We start from the raw sequence: 14,475 nt of genomic DNA, 5'->3' as shown, positions 1-14,475 counted from the left end.
TGGGGCGCGGCAGCGGGCGCCATGGTCGGGAGGTGGTGCGCGGTGGTGGCGGGATGGCCGGGAGGTGGGGCGCGGTGGCAGGCGCGATGGCCGGGAGGTGGAACGGGACGGCGGTTGGGTCGGGAGTGGCGCCGGGAGGCTCGATTTAGGATAAGAGAAGAGATGGGCCTCGGAGAAACAGATCGACGTCCTATAGGGGCCGGGGTAACAGAATATTATTTTGTTACTAGTAACAAAATAGTCATATATATATATATATATATATATATATATATGGAAAATCCATCCTACCATCTAGTGGTAGTTACCACCTAAAAATTCACCGTTGATCTCATGTGATTAGATTGACCGTGCTACAAAACTCTAGATTGCCTACAGAATTGTAATGGGTTAGACGAGGTTCCACCCGACCCGTTTGGTCTTGTTATTAATTATTTTGATTAGTTTATTTGGTGCTTATCCAGGACGTTCTGATCGGGAGCTTATCCAAAAATTTGATTGCAATTCTATTAGCTCGTACATCCTTATCCATCTAGTAACGAACCAAATAGTTTCATGCACGTAAAAAATATCTTTGTCAGTATATTCTTGTTACCAACAACAAACAAATATTTTTTCTATCTACCGTTCTGCCTGGGCGAACAAATCCCTCACCGGCTGGAGATGGCGGACAGTCGTCGTCGTGAGTCTCGCCGGCATGATTCAGGTATGCTTGCATCATACGGGATTCTTCCTTGCTCCGTGCTTTTCATTACATCATGCTAATTCTTTCCTTTCCGTTTAAAAGGTCACCAGCGAGCTTCTTGTTTCTTTTCACCGGTGTCTTTTTCCGGTGATCATCCGACCTGCAGCCGCGGCCGCCGGCGGGGGACGATGTCGATTAATTTAACTCTCTGTTAGTGCTACACATGCACAATGATGTCTGCATCGACCTGCCGCCAGGGAGCATGCATGGTCTGATTCAACATCAAGGACGGCTGGAACATACTCCTCCATTTATTAGTCTTGCATCAATCAAACACTCAGGAATCCATGAATTCATCTATGAAGTAGGACGTGTTGATGTCCGTAACATAATTTTCATACATAATACTACTTTTTTGTACTTACCACTCCCTGTAAATGAAGATACGTATGTAGGGATCTTATGTCATGGGGAAGATATAACTTCGATTTGGCCGCATCACATGTATGTACGTGATGGGAAACTTCTATCTAATTAAGAATACGAACAAGCATGGCTGAGGCGGACATGCATATGACTCCTCAGATTTACTTGGTGGAGTATTTTTTTACAGGGCATTATTTTTTTATTTAGGAGATCCATATACTGCTATGCTAAACATCCCACTTCTCCATTCTTGAAGCGCATATATACTCCCTCCCGTACACAAACTATAAATGGCAATGCATATACTCCATAGTTTTTTTAGTAGTATATATGAACTTTCATACTTCATATCACATACTACTTTTTTAAATACTCCATACTACCTTCCCGCTGAAAAAAAAGATACTCCATACTACCTTTTATACAAGTTAGAAGTATATATAAATATAAATGGCAATGCATATACTCCATAGTTTTTTTAGTAGTATATATGAACTTTCATACTTCATATCACGTACTACTTTTTTAGATACTCCATACTACCTTTCCACTGAAAAAAAAAAGATACTCCATACTACCTTTCATACAAGCTAGAAGTATATATACTCCATACTCCATACACTTTGCTGTATATACACTCCCTTGCTCAAAACAATTCGGTGGATATATATACTCCATAATCCATGCTCATTTAAAAAAAAGACATACTCCATACTGCATACTACCAATGGATGTCTGTTCCAGTGCGGTGGCAAGGACGACGACGTTGTACGGTGCACGACGACTATAACGACGTACATCTGCAACAGATTTACTCGCCCAACTCCATGGATAAGAGCATGCATGCATGTATGGCGGACGCCCATATGATGCATCAGTGACATCACGTTTTCATCCATTATGTACGTGTTAGATCTTCTAATTCATACTAGATAAACAAGTTAGGACTATATGTAAATATACTCTGGCTAAAATAAAGAATGTACATATCTTTTCAAAAATTAAAGGATGAACGCTAACATGTACATCATTCTGGCTGGCCGGTCGGCCGCGCATATATACGATTCTTTTTAATGACATACTCCATACTCAATACTACATATTTTCTTTCTAAAATATATATACTCCATACTTTCTTAAGAATCACATACTCATCTTTGAAGTGTACTACATCCACACTGCCGACGTATACTCGTTACTCCATACTCTTTATTTTCAAATACAATATACTATATACACGCTTATTCAAATACTCCATACACTCTTACAATAGTATATACTACTAGGATGTTTTTACTGGCGTCTCACACATCACGAAAAAAAACAAAAAGACCCGTACGCCCCTTTCATAGCTAGCTTCACCGTGATTAGTTGGGAAGTTGGACGTACCGTCCCTCCTAAAACTCAGGGTTGCTTTATCCAAACAAAAGGAAAATTATCCACCTCCTATTTGCGTGCGGCTGCTCACGGGTTAAAGGGTTCTGCCCACGTTCGATAGGCCAGCACCTGGTTGCCCAGCTTCTACATTTGGGGACACGTGGAGACCATACAAGTAGGTGATAACTACCACTGCTTGTAGATAAAATTTATCATATATATATATATAGGACAAATGTTTCCTACAAGCAGTGGTAGTTACCACCACTTGCATTTTGTATGTTGTATGTAGTATCTGTCGGAACCGAGAGTATGTACGTGTAGTATGTAGTATATAACAATGATTAGGTAGTATATATACTAATTTTAGGTAGTATGTATTATTTTTTGAGTATGCTCATTTTTACGTACAAATATGTACGTATTTTACAAATATAACAATAACTATGGCTCATATGCAATTTTTTTATGTAACTTGCTTTGAAATATCTTAGATATAGCATATGAACATATTTAAAATAATAAAATAGTATATATAGTACTAGATGCTAGTATATGAGACATGTGAGGTAACTACCACCGGGTGGTAGGATGGATTTTTCCTATATATATATATATATATATATATATATATATATATATATATATATATATGTGTGTGTGTGTGTGTGTGTGTGTGTGTGTGTGTGTGATCCGAAAGTTAGCAATCGTTGGCTTCAGCCCCCACGCATACAATGCGGGGGTGTTCGCGAGAAATATGCGTAATCACACTTGATCCAACGTCTTGGTCCATTAAGGAGGTGATCGCACGCCGAACTAGGCAACCGGACTATATAGCTATAACACTTTCGCTTAGCCATGGGAGTCTAAGGGTGGGGCTACTATGTAGCCCCTGGTACCTTCGCGTGCATCCGAATACGGGCGCGTGTGTACATGACCGGGAAACGGTCATTCGTTAATGCGGAGGGATCCGAAAGATTCCGATAAGTCTTCGAGTGGTTGAACAGTCTCTCGCTGTATCATGACAGTCAGTTTTCGGCTTTCTCTACTGAGGTGCTCATCCGGAATAACCAGGACACAATCGCAGCAGTTCTCCTTTGGCCGCCTTAGCCGATAAGAACGGAACGTAAGGCGGCAAACCCAGGAGCCGGGCAAACCCAACATTTGACCAAAGACATGATTTGGAGCTAATGCATATAAGGCCAAACTCGTGACGCCGAATACTCCCGAAGGTATTTGGACTTTATAACAGAAAATGGGCTAAAGAATGCCCATTCATTATAAACTCTGTATATCCAGGTACGTGCATTAGTCTGTCGTGGCGAAATGCCAATAACGGCAGTATCCTCTGTGGGTATGGAACCCATGGGATGTTTAAACAACAAGAGGCAATAGAAAAGGTTTACACATGGGCTTAATCTAAAAAGAAACCTTTTGAGCGGGGCCCTGCTACACGTCTATGCCTTTGTCTCCGTTGTGCCGTATCCTGGAAGGGTATCGCGCGAATGTTGTCTGTAAAAAAGAAAACTCGTGTAGAAGAGTACAACATAAGCATACGATGGATAGTGAAAGTATAAGACGTTGGCCTGCCAATAAGGTTGAGCCAAGTATGGGGCTATATTAAGTATTTATAGCCCTTGGTGTCCTTTATGGGATTACATATACGGTGCCCTGGTTCAGTTTTATCCGGGCTGCCGGACTCGTCTAACCGTGTCCGTGGTCTTAATGACCAGTCATATTTTTTGATATTGGAGGCCGCTTATAGTCCGGCCGCTAGGGCCGTCGCATGTTCCTCTGTGCATGAAGAGCGCTCTGTGTTTCCGTTAATGGTTATGACGCCACGTGGACCGGGCATCTTGAGTGTAAGGTAGGCATAGTGCGGTACTGCGTTGAAGTGGGCGAAGGCCGTTCTTCCAAGCAATGCATGATAGCCGCTTTGGAAGGGTGCGATGGTGAAGGGTAGTTCTTCGCTTCTGGAGTTTCCTGGGGAGCCGAATGTTACCTCCAGTACGACGGAGCCCCTGCCGTAGGATTCAACGCCTGGTATCACCCCTTAAAAGGTGGTGTTGCTTTGGCTAATTCTGGATGGGTCTATCCCCATCTTGCGGACAGTGTCCTCGTATATTAAATTGAGACTGCGGCCGCCGTCCATGAGGATGTGGGTGAGATGGTATCCGTCAATTATTGGGTTAAGCACCAAGGCCTCTGATCCTCCGCGCCGAATACTAGTTGGGCAGTCCATGTGATCGAAGGTGATCGGACAAGCCGTCTAGTAGTTAGGTGTGGGTACGATGGACTCTGTATCGTACGCGTCTCTGAGCGCGCGTTCGTGCCTTCTCATGGATGTGTGAGTCGCGTGGATCTTGTTTACTATTTTAACCTCAGGTGGGAATTTTTTCTGTCCCCCGGTGTTCGGCTGACGAGGTTCATCCTCGTCTTCACTTGATGTTTCCCTTCCCTTGTGTTTGACATTTAATTTGCCGGCCTGCTTGAAGACCCAACACTCTCTGTGCGTGTGGTTCACAGGTTTGTCGGGGGTGCCATGAATTTGGCACAGTCTGTCCAGGACTCTGTTCAGACCGGACGGTCCCTCTTTACTGCCTTTAAGTGGCTTCTTTTGCTGATCGGGTCGAGAGCCCCTGAATCAGGCGTTTACCATTGTGTTGACGTTTGTTTTTATTACGCCGTGGCTTCCCGTTGCCATCCCTCCTTGTCAATTCGGACTAGAGGGGGAGGGGGCGCGCTGCCCTACCATGGCAGCCCCTCCTCTTCTCCACTAAGGCCCATAAGGCCCATTATACTCACCGGGGGGTTCCGGTAACCCCCGGTACTCCGGTATATGCCTGAACTTGCCCGGAACACTTCTGAAGTCAAAACATAGTCATCCAATATATCGATCTTTATGTCTCGAGCATTTCGAGACTCCTCGTCATGTCTGTAACACCCACGATGCGGCTATATCTCCCACGTGTCGAAGGACGACTTAGAGGTATAACCGCATGGTGGCTTTGTCGCAAGAAGGATCATGTTCACACAATCCCATATAATGAACAAGAATGTGATAAAGAGTTGGCTTACAATCGCCACTTCACACAATGAACATATAATTTATACATCATTCAAAGCACAAACATAGTCCGACTATGGACGAAGCCAAAAGAAAAGAAGATAACCCAACTGCTAGATCCCCGATCGTCCCAACTGGGCTCCACTACTGATCAACATGAAATGAAACATAGCAACGACCAAGATCTTCGTTGAGCTCCCATCTGAGCTCGGTTGCATCACCTGCACTGGTATCATCGGTACCTGCAACTGTTGTGATAGTGTCTGGTGAGTCACGAGGACTCAACAATCTCAAAACCCGCGAGATCGAGACTATTTAAGCTTATGGGTAGGAAGTGGTAATGAGGTGGAGTTGCAGCAAGCACTAAGCAAATATGGTGGCTAACATACGCAAATAAGAGCGAGAAGAGAAGCAACGGAACGGTCGAGAAGCTAGAAGTGATCAAGAAGTGATCCTGAAACTACTTACGCACAATCATAACACAAAGACCGTCTTCACTTCCCGGACTCCGCCGAAAAGAGACCATCACGACTACACACACGATTGATGCATTTTAATTGAGTCAAGTGTCAAGTTCTCTACAACCGGATATTAACAAATTCCCATCTGCCACATAACCGTGGGCACGACTTTCGAAAGTTTATACCCTGCAGGGGTGTCCCAACTTAGCCCATCACAAGCTCTCACGGTCAACGAAGGATATTCCTTCTCCCTGGAAGACCCGATCAGTCTCGGAATCCCGGTTTACAAGACATTTTGACAATGGTAAAACAAGACCAGCAAAGCCGCCCGATGTGCCGACAAATCTTGATAGGAGTCGCACGTATCTTGTTCTCAGGGTACACCAGATGAGCCAGACGTCGGGTGGGCATAGACCCTGGTTGCCCAGGGGGCGCCGGACATCGCTCAGTTTGGACCAGCACCCAGAGGAGCACTGGCCCGGGGGGGGGGGGGTAAATAAAGATGACCCTTGAGTCTGCAGAACCCAAGGGAAAAAGGCTTAGGTGGCAAATGTTAAAACCAAGGTTGGGCCTTCCTGGAGGAGTTTTATTCAAAGCGAACTGTCAAGGGGGTCCCATAAATCACCCAACCGCGTAAGGAACGCAAAATCAAGGAACATAACACCGGTATGACGGAAACTAGGGCGGCAAGAGTGGAACAAAACACCAGCCATAAGGCCGACCTTCCACCCTTTACCAAGTATATAGATGCATTAATTAAGTAAGAGATATTGTGATATCCCAACATAATTCTGTCCATCATGGAGCAACCTTCAACTTTACCTACAACTAACAACGCTATAAGAGGGGCTGAGAAAAGCGGTAACATAGCCAAACAACGGTTTGCTAGGAAGGGTGAAAAAGGTTAGAGGCTGACATGGCAATATGGGAGGCATGGTAAACAAGTGATAGGTAGCACGGCATAGCGATAGAACGAAGCAACTAGCAAGCAAAGATAGAAGTGATATCGAGGGTAATGGTCATCTTGCCTGAGATCCCGCAAGGAAGAAGAACGAGTCCAAGAAGAAGACAAACGGATGTAGTCGAATGAATCCTCACAACTCCGGAACGAAACCGAAGCTAACAAGAGAAGCAAACCGAAAAGAAGCAAACAACATGGTGAACACACAAGCATAATCATGGCATGATGCACAAACAAGTATGATGCATGTCCGATTTAATGAGGCATGGCATGGCAAAGTGCAACAAACAATACTACAAATTATGTGGAGCTCAATATGCAACGAGTTGCATATTGACGGAACACCACCTCAATTATTTAGTTTCTCTCTCGGTTATAACAAGACAAGAATAAATGTTGGTTAACATGGCAAGAGGTGAAGCATAATTAAACTAGCTATTTAGGCAAGCTTAAATGAGGCCGGAACAACAAACAACAATTCCGGAAAAACCCCACATGTCATTTAGCAATTTAAGCAACAACAAATTAACATTTTAAATGTTTTTATCATGATGCGGATGACATATGCAAGTTTTATGCAATTTTATGAAAATGTTGACATGAGCATGTTATGAAGCCTTTGTCATCGTGGCGGAACAAAACGGGTGCCACGGCAACGAATCCGAAAATGATGCCACGGCAACATATCAGTGATCCGACAACTCATCGAGATGTCGGTGCAAAAGAAATTGTGGGTGAGCGTGTCATGCAGAAGGATGGTGGGGTGATCCTGATTACTAGGTTCCCACGGGTCGACGCATGGAAAAATGAGGAGGAACGTGCATGAAGCAAACGGGCACGATGCAAACATATGGTTCATCTCAGACAACATGCATTCATCCACGGGTCATTGTCTCGGCGGTTATACCTTTGAAGCGTGCATTTCGGGGCGGTTCAAAATCGTCGAGGGAAGTAGTCATTCACGGGTCGTAGGGGAAGTAGTCGTACATGTTTCGTAGTTGTACACACTCCGTAGATGTTTGGGGTCACGTCAAGGAACTTGACGTCCACGGGGTCTTCGAGGTCGATGGTAGTGGAAGTAGTGGTTCACGGTTCATAGATGTTCGGGGTCGTGGGTAGTTGTACAGAGTCGTTGTTGGACTTCATGGATCCGAGGTCTCCGTATGTAGTGGTACTTGGCGTCTCATCATTTTGTCGTAGTCGGACTTGATAAAAATGCACACCGGCTGCAGTCGTGGTACTTGGCGGCAGAAAACACCCGTCGTGGGTACCCGAAGTTGGCGCATCGGGGTCGGGTACTTGGCAAGAGCACAGGTAGAGGTACTTCGTGAACTTGAGGTGGTCTTGGCTTGCAGGGACAACATACGAGACTTGGGCGACGTTGGGCATCGGGATCAGGAGCAAAGGAGGCTAGGGCTCCTGGACGAAGCAGGGGCGGCTTGGCGAGCGAAGCAGGCAGTAGCTATTCGAGCAGGGGAGCAGCAGCAAGCTTGCCGGGGTCTGGGCGCCGACGAGGAGACGCGGGAGGCGGCAGGGTCTTGGATAGCGATGCAGGACCTCACAACATATTGGCGCGGGCACCAGGCCAGGGCGTCGGAGTTGGCCGGACAGGATGGCTCAGGCAGCGGGACGACGCGATGTTGCAGTGGACGGAGGACAACGGAGCAAGGTGGTGGTGGTGGTGGATGCGCGCCAGCTCGATCCGGTCGGATCCGGCAGCTCGGGTCAGGGACGATGCCGGAGATGCAAGGACGGGCAGGCCGGCGATGAGAGGCGAGCGACGCGGGGCTTCTGCTGGGCGTGGAGGACGACGCCTGCGGGCGCAGATGCTCGAGGAGCTCCTCTCCTCGAGCGCTTGGGTGACGGGGATTTGGCCAGGAGGCGTGCGACGAGGAAGCAGGCGATGCAGCGGGGCGACGGGGATGGACGGCGCCGACGCAGAAGAGGAAGGAGGGCGGCGTCACTGGCAGGGGAGGCCCGTCATGGGGATCGAGTGCGGGCGCTCCTCCTGGCGCTAGCTGTGTGCGTGCATGTGTGTGCGGCAGAGGGGGAACGAGGGGAGATGAGGATCGAGAGATGCTCGCTAGGGTTAGAAAGGGTTGGGCCTCAAGGGGTTTGGTGGGCTGGCCTGGCCTAGTGGCATGCTGCTGCTAGAAGGTGCAGCTGGGCTGGGCTCTCTCCTCTCTCTCTTTAATTTCTAACACAGAAAAGCATTAGAGAGAAGGAAAATGAAGAGGGGGTTAGCGAAAGAATATGCGCAAGGGCTTAATTTTCTCGGACTCCTAAAAATGAGCTTGATCCAGGTAAAATAGAAGTGGGCATGAACGGAAGTTTAAATTCAAACTCATTTGAATTTAATTCAAATGGTTTGAACTAGGACAAGGTTTTAGAAGTGTCCAAAAATGTTGAGATTTTTGGTGGGGCTCCGATAAACAGAGAAAGAATTATTGACAAGGTTTTGAGGTCAACTCGGGGCAGAAAAGGCATGGGATTTATTTTGCACGTGTGTTATGGTGAGTCCCAAAGGATGGAATGCTTTGTTATAGCTCCCAAATAATATTGGGAGGATATGTTATAAAGAGAAAACACCATGTGAGTTCCCTCGATTTAAATAGATCAACAATCTATGCAATTTATTTAGTTGAGTTTTAAAAAGGGGTTGCATGATGACATGATGCAATGCACATGATGCAAGGATGAGTGCAGCGAACAAAACAAATCACACGACGAATCTTGGAATACAAGGAAGGCATCTGGAGCGTCGGTCTCGGGGTGTTACAACTCTCCACCACTACAAGAGGATCTTGTCCCGAGATCTAGGATGGCACCGGAGAGAAACGGAAGAGGAAGAGAAGAGGTAAAACTAAGTTGCTTCTTCGATAAATGAGTGAAACCAAAGAACCTTGAGAGGTTGAAAAGTTGAAAGAAAGAACACAACGAAGTTGAACACAATTGAGAGCACTATGGTAGAAAATAGAAACAAGGAACACCATGTGAACCTTGGAGGTTGCAAAGCTATGAACGACGAGTACAATGGACAAGAAGGAATTGGAACCACTCTGGTTGAAACGAGATAAACAAGGAACAAGGAAGATCAAATTCGGACAGCACTCCGTTTGAAAGAGACGCATGACTTGATAAGATGATAGAACTTGAATGAGAACACAACAATCCGGTTAAATGGATGAGCAAGAAAATAACGTGATCTTGACAAACGAGGTGATGGGTGAAGAGAGCAACATCACAATGCCTCCGGAAGAAATAATACAAGATAGATCATTGGAATAGAAGAATGGAGAAGAAAATGCCAACTTCTGCCACAAATGAGCTTGGAAAGCACCCTTCCAAGAAGGTTATAACAGAGTTGTTGGAACACCAACAACGAAACGAATAGGCTTGTAGCGGGCTTATGGAAAACTTCTCAAAACTGAGGCAAAATTCTGCCACTACGGAAACAAGTAATATCATCAATAACACCGACGAGATGAAAAAAAAATTCTTCCACCAAGTTGATAGACAGATAACTTGGATCATTGATAAACACCACAATAGCAACATTCCTTAGGGAAGGCTTTAGGTGAAACATGACACAAGATAAATCCAACGAAGAGATTGGTTGATTTAAAATATCTCATTCTTGACAACATGTGAATCATGAAACGCAAACTCAAATTATCAAGAATGACATGACACCACCTCAAATGATAAGGTAGAAACGAATTGCACTTTGGAATGCAGGAAGAAGAATATTCAAATGCCTCAAAACAAAACATGTGTTGAGCACCATGTTTTATTTTGAGTATAGCTTGGTGGATCAACACCTCGAGAGAAATCTTGAAGAACAAATGAAGAATGAAAGGAATCCTTGACGAACCACCATGTAGAGCCTCCATGAAGAACTCCGGTAATAAAAGGATGATAAGAAGAAAGAGAAGTTGAAAACACAGGGTGAAGCCTTGCGATGATTTAGATGGAGCTTCGCGACGAGATAATGCAGAAAACTTGGAACTCCGAAAAAGAAAAGTTGAAACACTAGAAGCGAAAATTACTTCATCATGAACAATCTCCGGAAGAAAAGAATTAAACACTTGGATGAAACAAGAATAAGAATTATGTCATGCATATCCTTCACCAATTTAAATTGATGACAAGCAACGGATAGGCATGATACTTATTCTCGTTGAAAGGATTACGAGATATAGCGCAAACTTGAGAAGGTATTGATGGAACCACCGGTGGGATTTGGAAACAACGAATGAATTGATATGATAACGAAGGAAGTGAAATCTTGAATGAACCACCGTAAGAATTGAAAATGAACATAGCAAAGGCACAATTCACAGAGAATAATTAGAAAACGAATAAAGATACTTGACAGAATTTAGATACATGAGAACGAAGAGATCATGAACTAATTAGAGAATACTTGAATGATGCACCGATAAGATTTGGAGAATGACAACTATACGCTGAGAATGAATAATTCTGAGATGATGGCTCTGGAGAATCAAACTGAAAAGACTCCTGAAATGCCCCGGATGGGTGAAAAGAATTCTCACACTCAGAAACAATTATGAGGATGGCATGAAGCTAGAACCATGAATCTTGAAGAGAATGGAGCAAGATTTAAGAGAGATCCTTCTTCGGTCTTCAAATGATGAGAATGATGACGAGAACCACCAAAATTGTTGAGGCACTTCAGAACAAAGAAGAATAGAAATGATGAACCAACGATGAAAATATTTTGAAAGCGATCTTGGAGAAGGAATATGACTGATGAAAATTCATTCTTATGTCAAACTTCGAAAGGAATTTGTGAATAGCTCCGGGAAAATTAGAAGAGTCAAGTAAGATCCTGGGAAAAGACCTGTGGGTTAGGGCCCACTAAAAAGAAACACTGTTGAAGCTTAAGGAGAGATTGCACTGGTTGATTTAAATGGGTTGAACGAAATATCAACCTCGAAATAACTTGAACGGATTAAGAATGGAAACATGAATCTTCTGGGATATCTTCAGCACTCCAGATAACCATCAATAGCAAGAGGTGGATGATTAAGAGGTGCACTGGCATGAGAAAACATTTGAAACGAGGAAAGGATATGATGGACAAAGCTTGAGTTGAATCCACCAGAGAAGAAAAGAGAGTGAAGAATGATCAACTTGAAGCTTCCTGAGCATCTTCTTGAGAATCACCGGATAAGAACCTTGACGGAAAAGAATGGAGAGGCTTCCCATCAATAAAATGGATACCCGATTAAGAAATCTGAGTCCTTGAAGTTAAGGGTGGGAGGGCAGGAAAACAAAGGCAACTTGGGCAGATGGAATGGATACCGTTGAGAAAACTTAGAATTGATCTCGCAAATGTTGGAATGATCGGATGCACTTGAAGAGAAACACGCCAGTTGTAAAAGAATTAACATGAGAACCTCAGTGATCAAGAAGGATTAGCACTCCCATAGAAATATGAGAACACCATTTAGGAAAAGGTATGGATTCAATATTTGACTTCGAAGCAACTCGAATACCACAAATAAAACAAAACAAAGGATTTGGCTTGCAGAATAAGCCGGAAACAAACATATGATAGAGATTTCGTCCGAAGTTTTTGTGGTGGGGCCCACACGGGCTCGAGCGTACATCACCATCATGTACAAGGCAGTGCACATGACATACAAAGTGTCCCCGAACCAGCATAGCCAAGGGTTCTTTAAGACACAACGAGACCACTGTAAAAAACGACCGTGGATAGGCGGACCACTAGACGTCGAACCCCAATCTCATATCATGCATCTGTCGGAAAGAAAAAATCTAGAGCTACTTGAATTCCCACCTATAAAACTCCCGAAACTTTCTGGTTATGCAATCTGGTGTTGGGGATACAGGGGAAGCAATATATATCTCACCCAAAACTAACAATCCCTACATCCAAGCTGTATCCATCCGTCAACACATAACCAAGAAACCTTCGGAAATCGTGTACCTCAACCTTCAAAAAGCATCCGTTATACGAGCTATGGCAATACTCCTGAACTCCCCAATACTGGGTGGCGTCGAGGTTATCTTACCTCTAACTGCATAAAAGAGATTTTCGATGTTGGCAAAACTCAGGTATTCCAGAGCTGCAACGATAAAATTATGACGACAACACCTCGGAGCTCAACTCCCCGGGACACTGCCACAACCCCTAAATGTCAGGAGGCACCAAGAACAATGTTCTCGTCATAAGAATATCGAAACGATCCCAAGATACCCGCGTGATCCTAATTTTTTTTAGTGAAATTTGAGGAGAGGAAAGACAAAATATCTACGTCAAGAGACCTCACCAGAGCAATGAAGGGACTGAGGAGTAAAAAGATTCCTACTCTCCGATATATAATCCTAAGACTCAAAACATTTTTGTTCTAGACTCAACAACGCTAGCGATTCGATCAAGCAGGGGGCTCCTAAGTCGGGGATGGCTCTGATTACCAACTTGTAACACCCACGATGCGGCTATATCTCCCATGTGTCGAAGGACGACTTAGAGGCATAACCGCATGGTGGTTTTGTCGCAAGAAGGGTCATGTTCACACAATCCCATATAATGAACAAGAATGGGATAAAGAGTTGGCTTACAATCGCCACTTCACACAATGAACATATAATTTATACATCATTCAAAGCACACACATAGTCCGACTATGGACGAAGCCAAAAGAAAAGAAGATAACCCAACTGCTAGATCCCCGATCGTCCCAACTGGGCTCCACTATTGATCAACATGAAATGAAACATAGCAACGACCAAGATCTTCGTTGAGCTCCCATCTGAGCTCGGTTGCATCACCTGCACTGGTATCATCGGTACCTGCAACTGTTGTGATAGTGTCTGGTGAGTCACGAGGACTCAACAATCTCAAAACCCGCGAGATCAAGACTATTTAAGCTTATGGGTAGGAAGTGGTAATGAGGTGGAGTTGCAGCAAGCACTAAGCAAATATGGTGGCTAACATACGCAAATAAGAGCGAGAAGAGAAGCAACGGAACGGTCGAGAAGCTAGAAGTGATCAAGAAGTGATCCTGAAACTACTTACGCACAATCATAACACAAAGACCGTGTTCACTTCCCGAACTCCGCCGAAAAGAGACCATCACGGCTACACACGCGGTTGATGCATTTTAATTGAGTCAAGTGTCAAGTTCTCTACAACCGGATATTAAAAAATTCCCATCTGCCACATAACCGTGGGCACAGCTTTCGAAAGTTTATACCCTGCAGGGGTGTCCCAACTTAGCCCATCACAAGCTCTCACGGTCAAGGAGGATATTCGTTCTCCCAGGAAGACCCGATCAGTCCCGGAATCCCGGTTTACAAGACATTTTGACAATGGTAAAACAAGACCAGCAAAGCCGCCCGATGTGCCGACAAATCCCGATTGGAGTCACACGTATCTCGTTCTCAGGGCACACCGGATGAGCCAGACGTCGGGTTGGCATAGACCCTGGTTTCCCAGGGGGCG

The sequence above is a fragment of the Triticum dicoccoides genome, chromosome 4B (assembly GCF_002162155.2).
Source record: "Triticum dicoccoides isolate Atlit2015 ecotype Zavitan chromosome 4B, WEW_v2.0, whole genome shotgun sequence".
NCBI lineage: Eukaryota > Viridiplantae > Streptophyta > Magnoliopsida > Poales > Poaceae > Triticum > Triticum dicoccoides.
Note: the sequence above shows the minus strand (reverse complement) of the source record.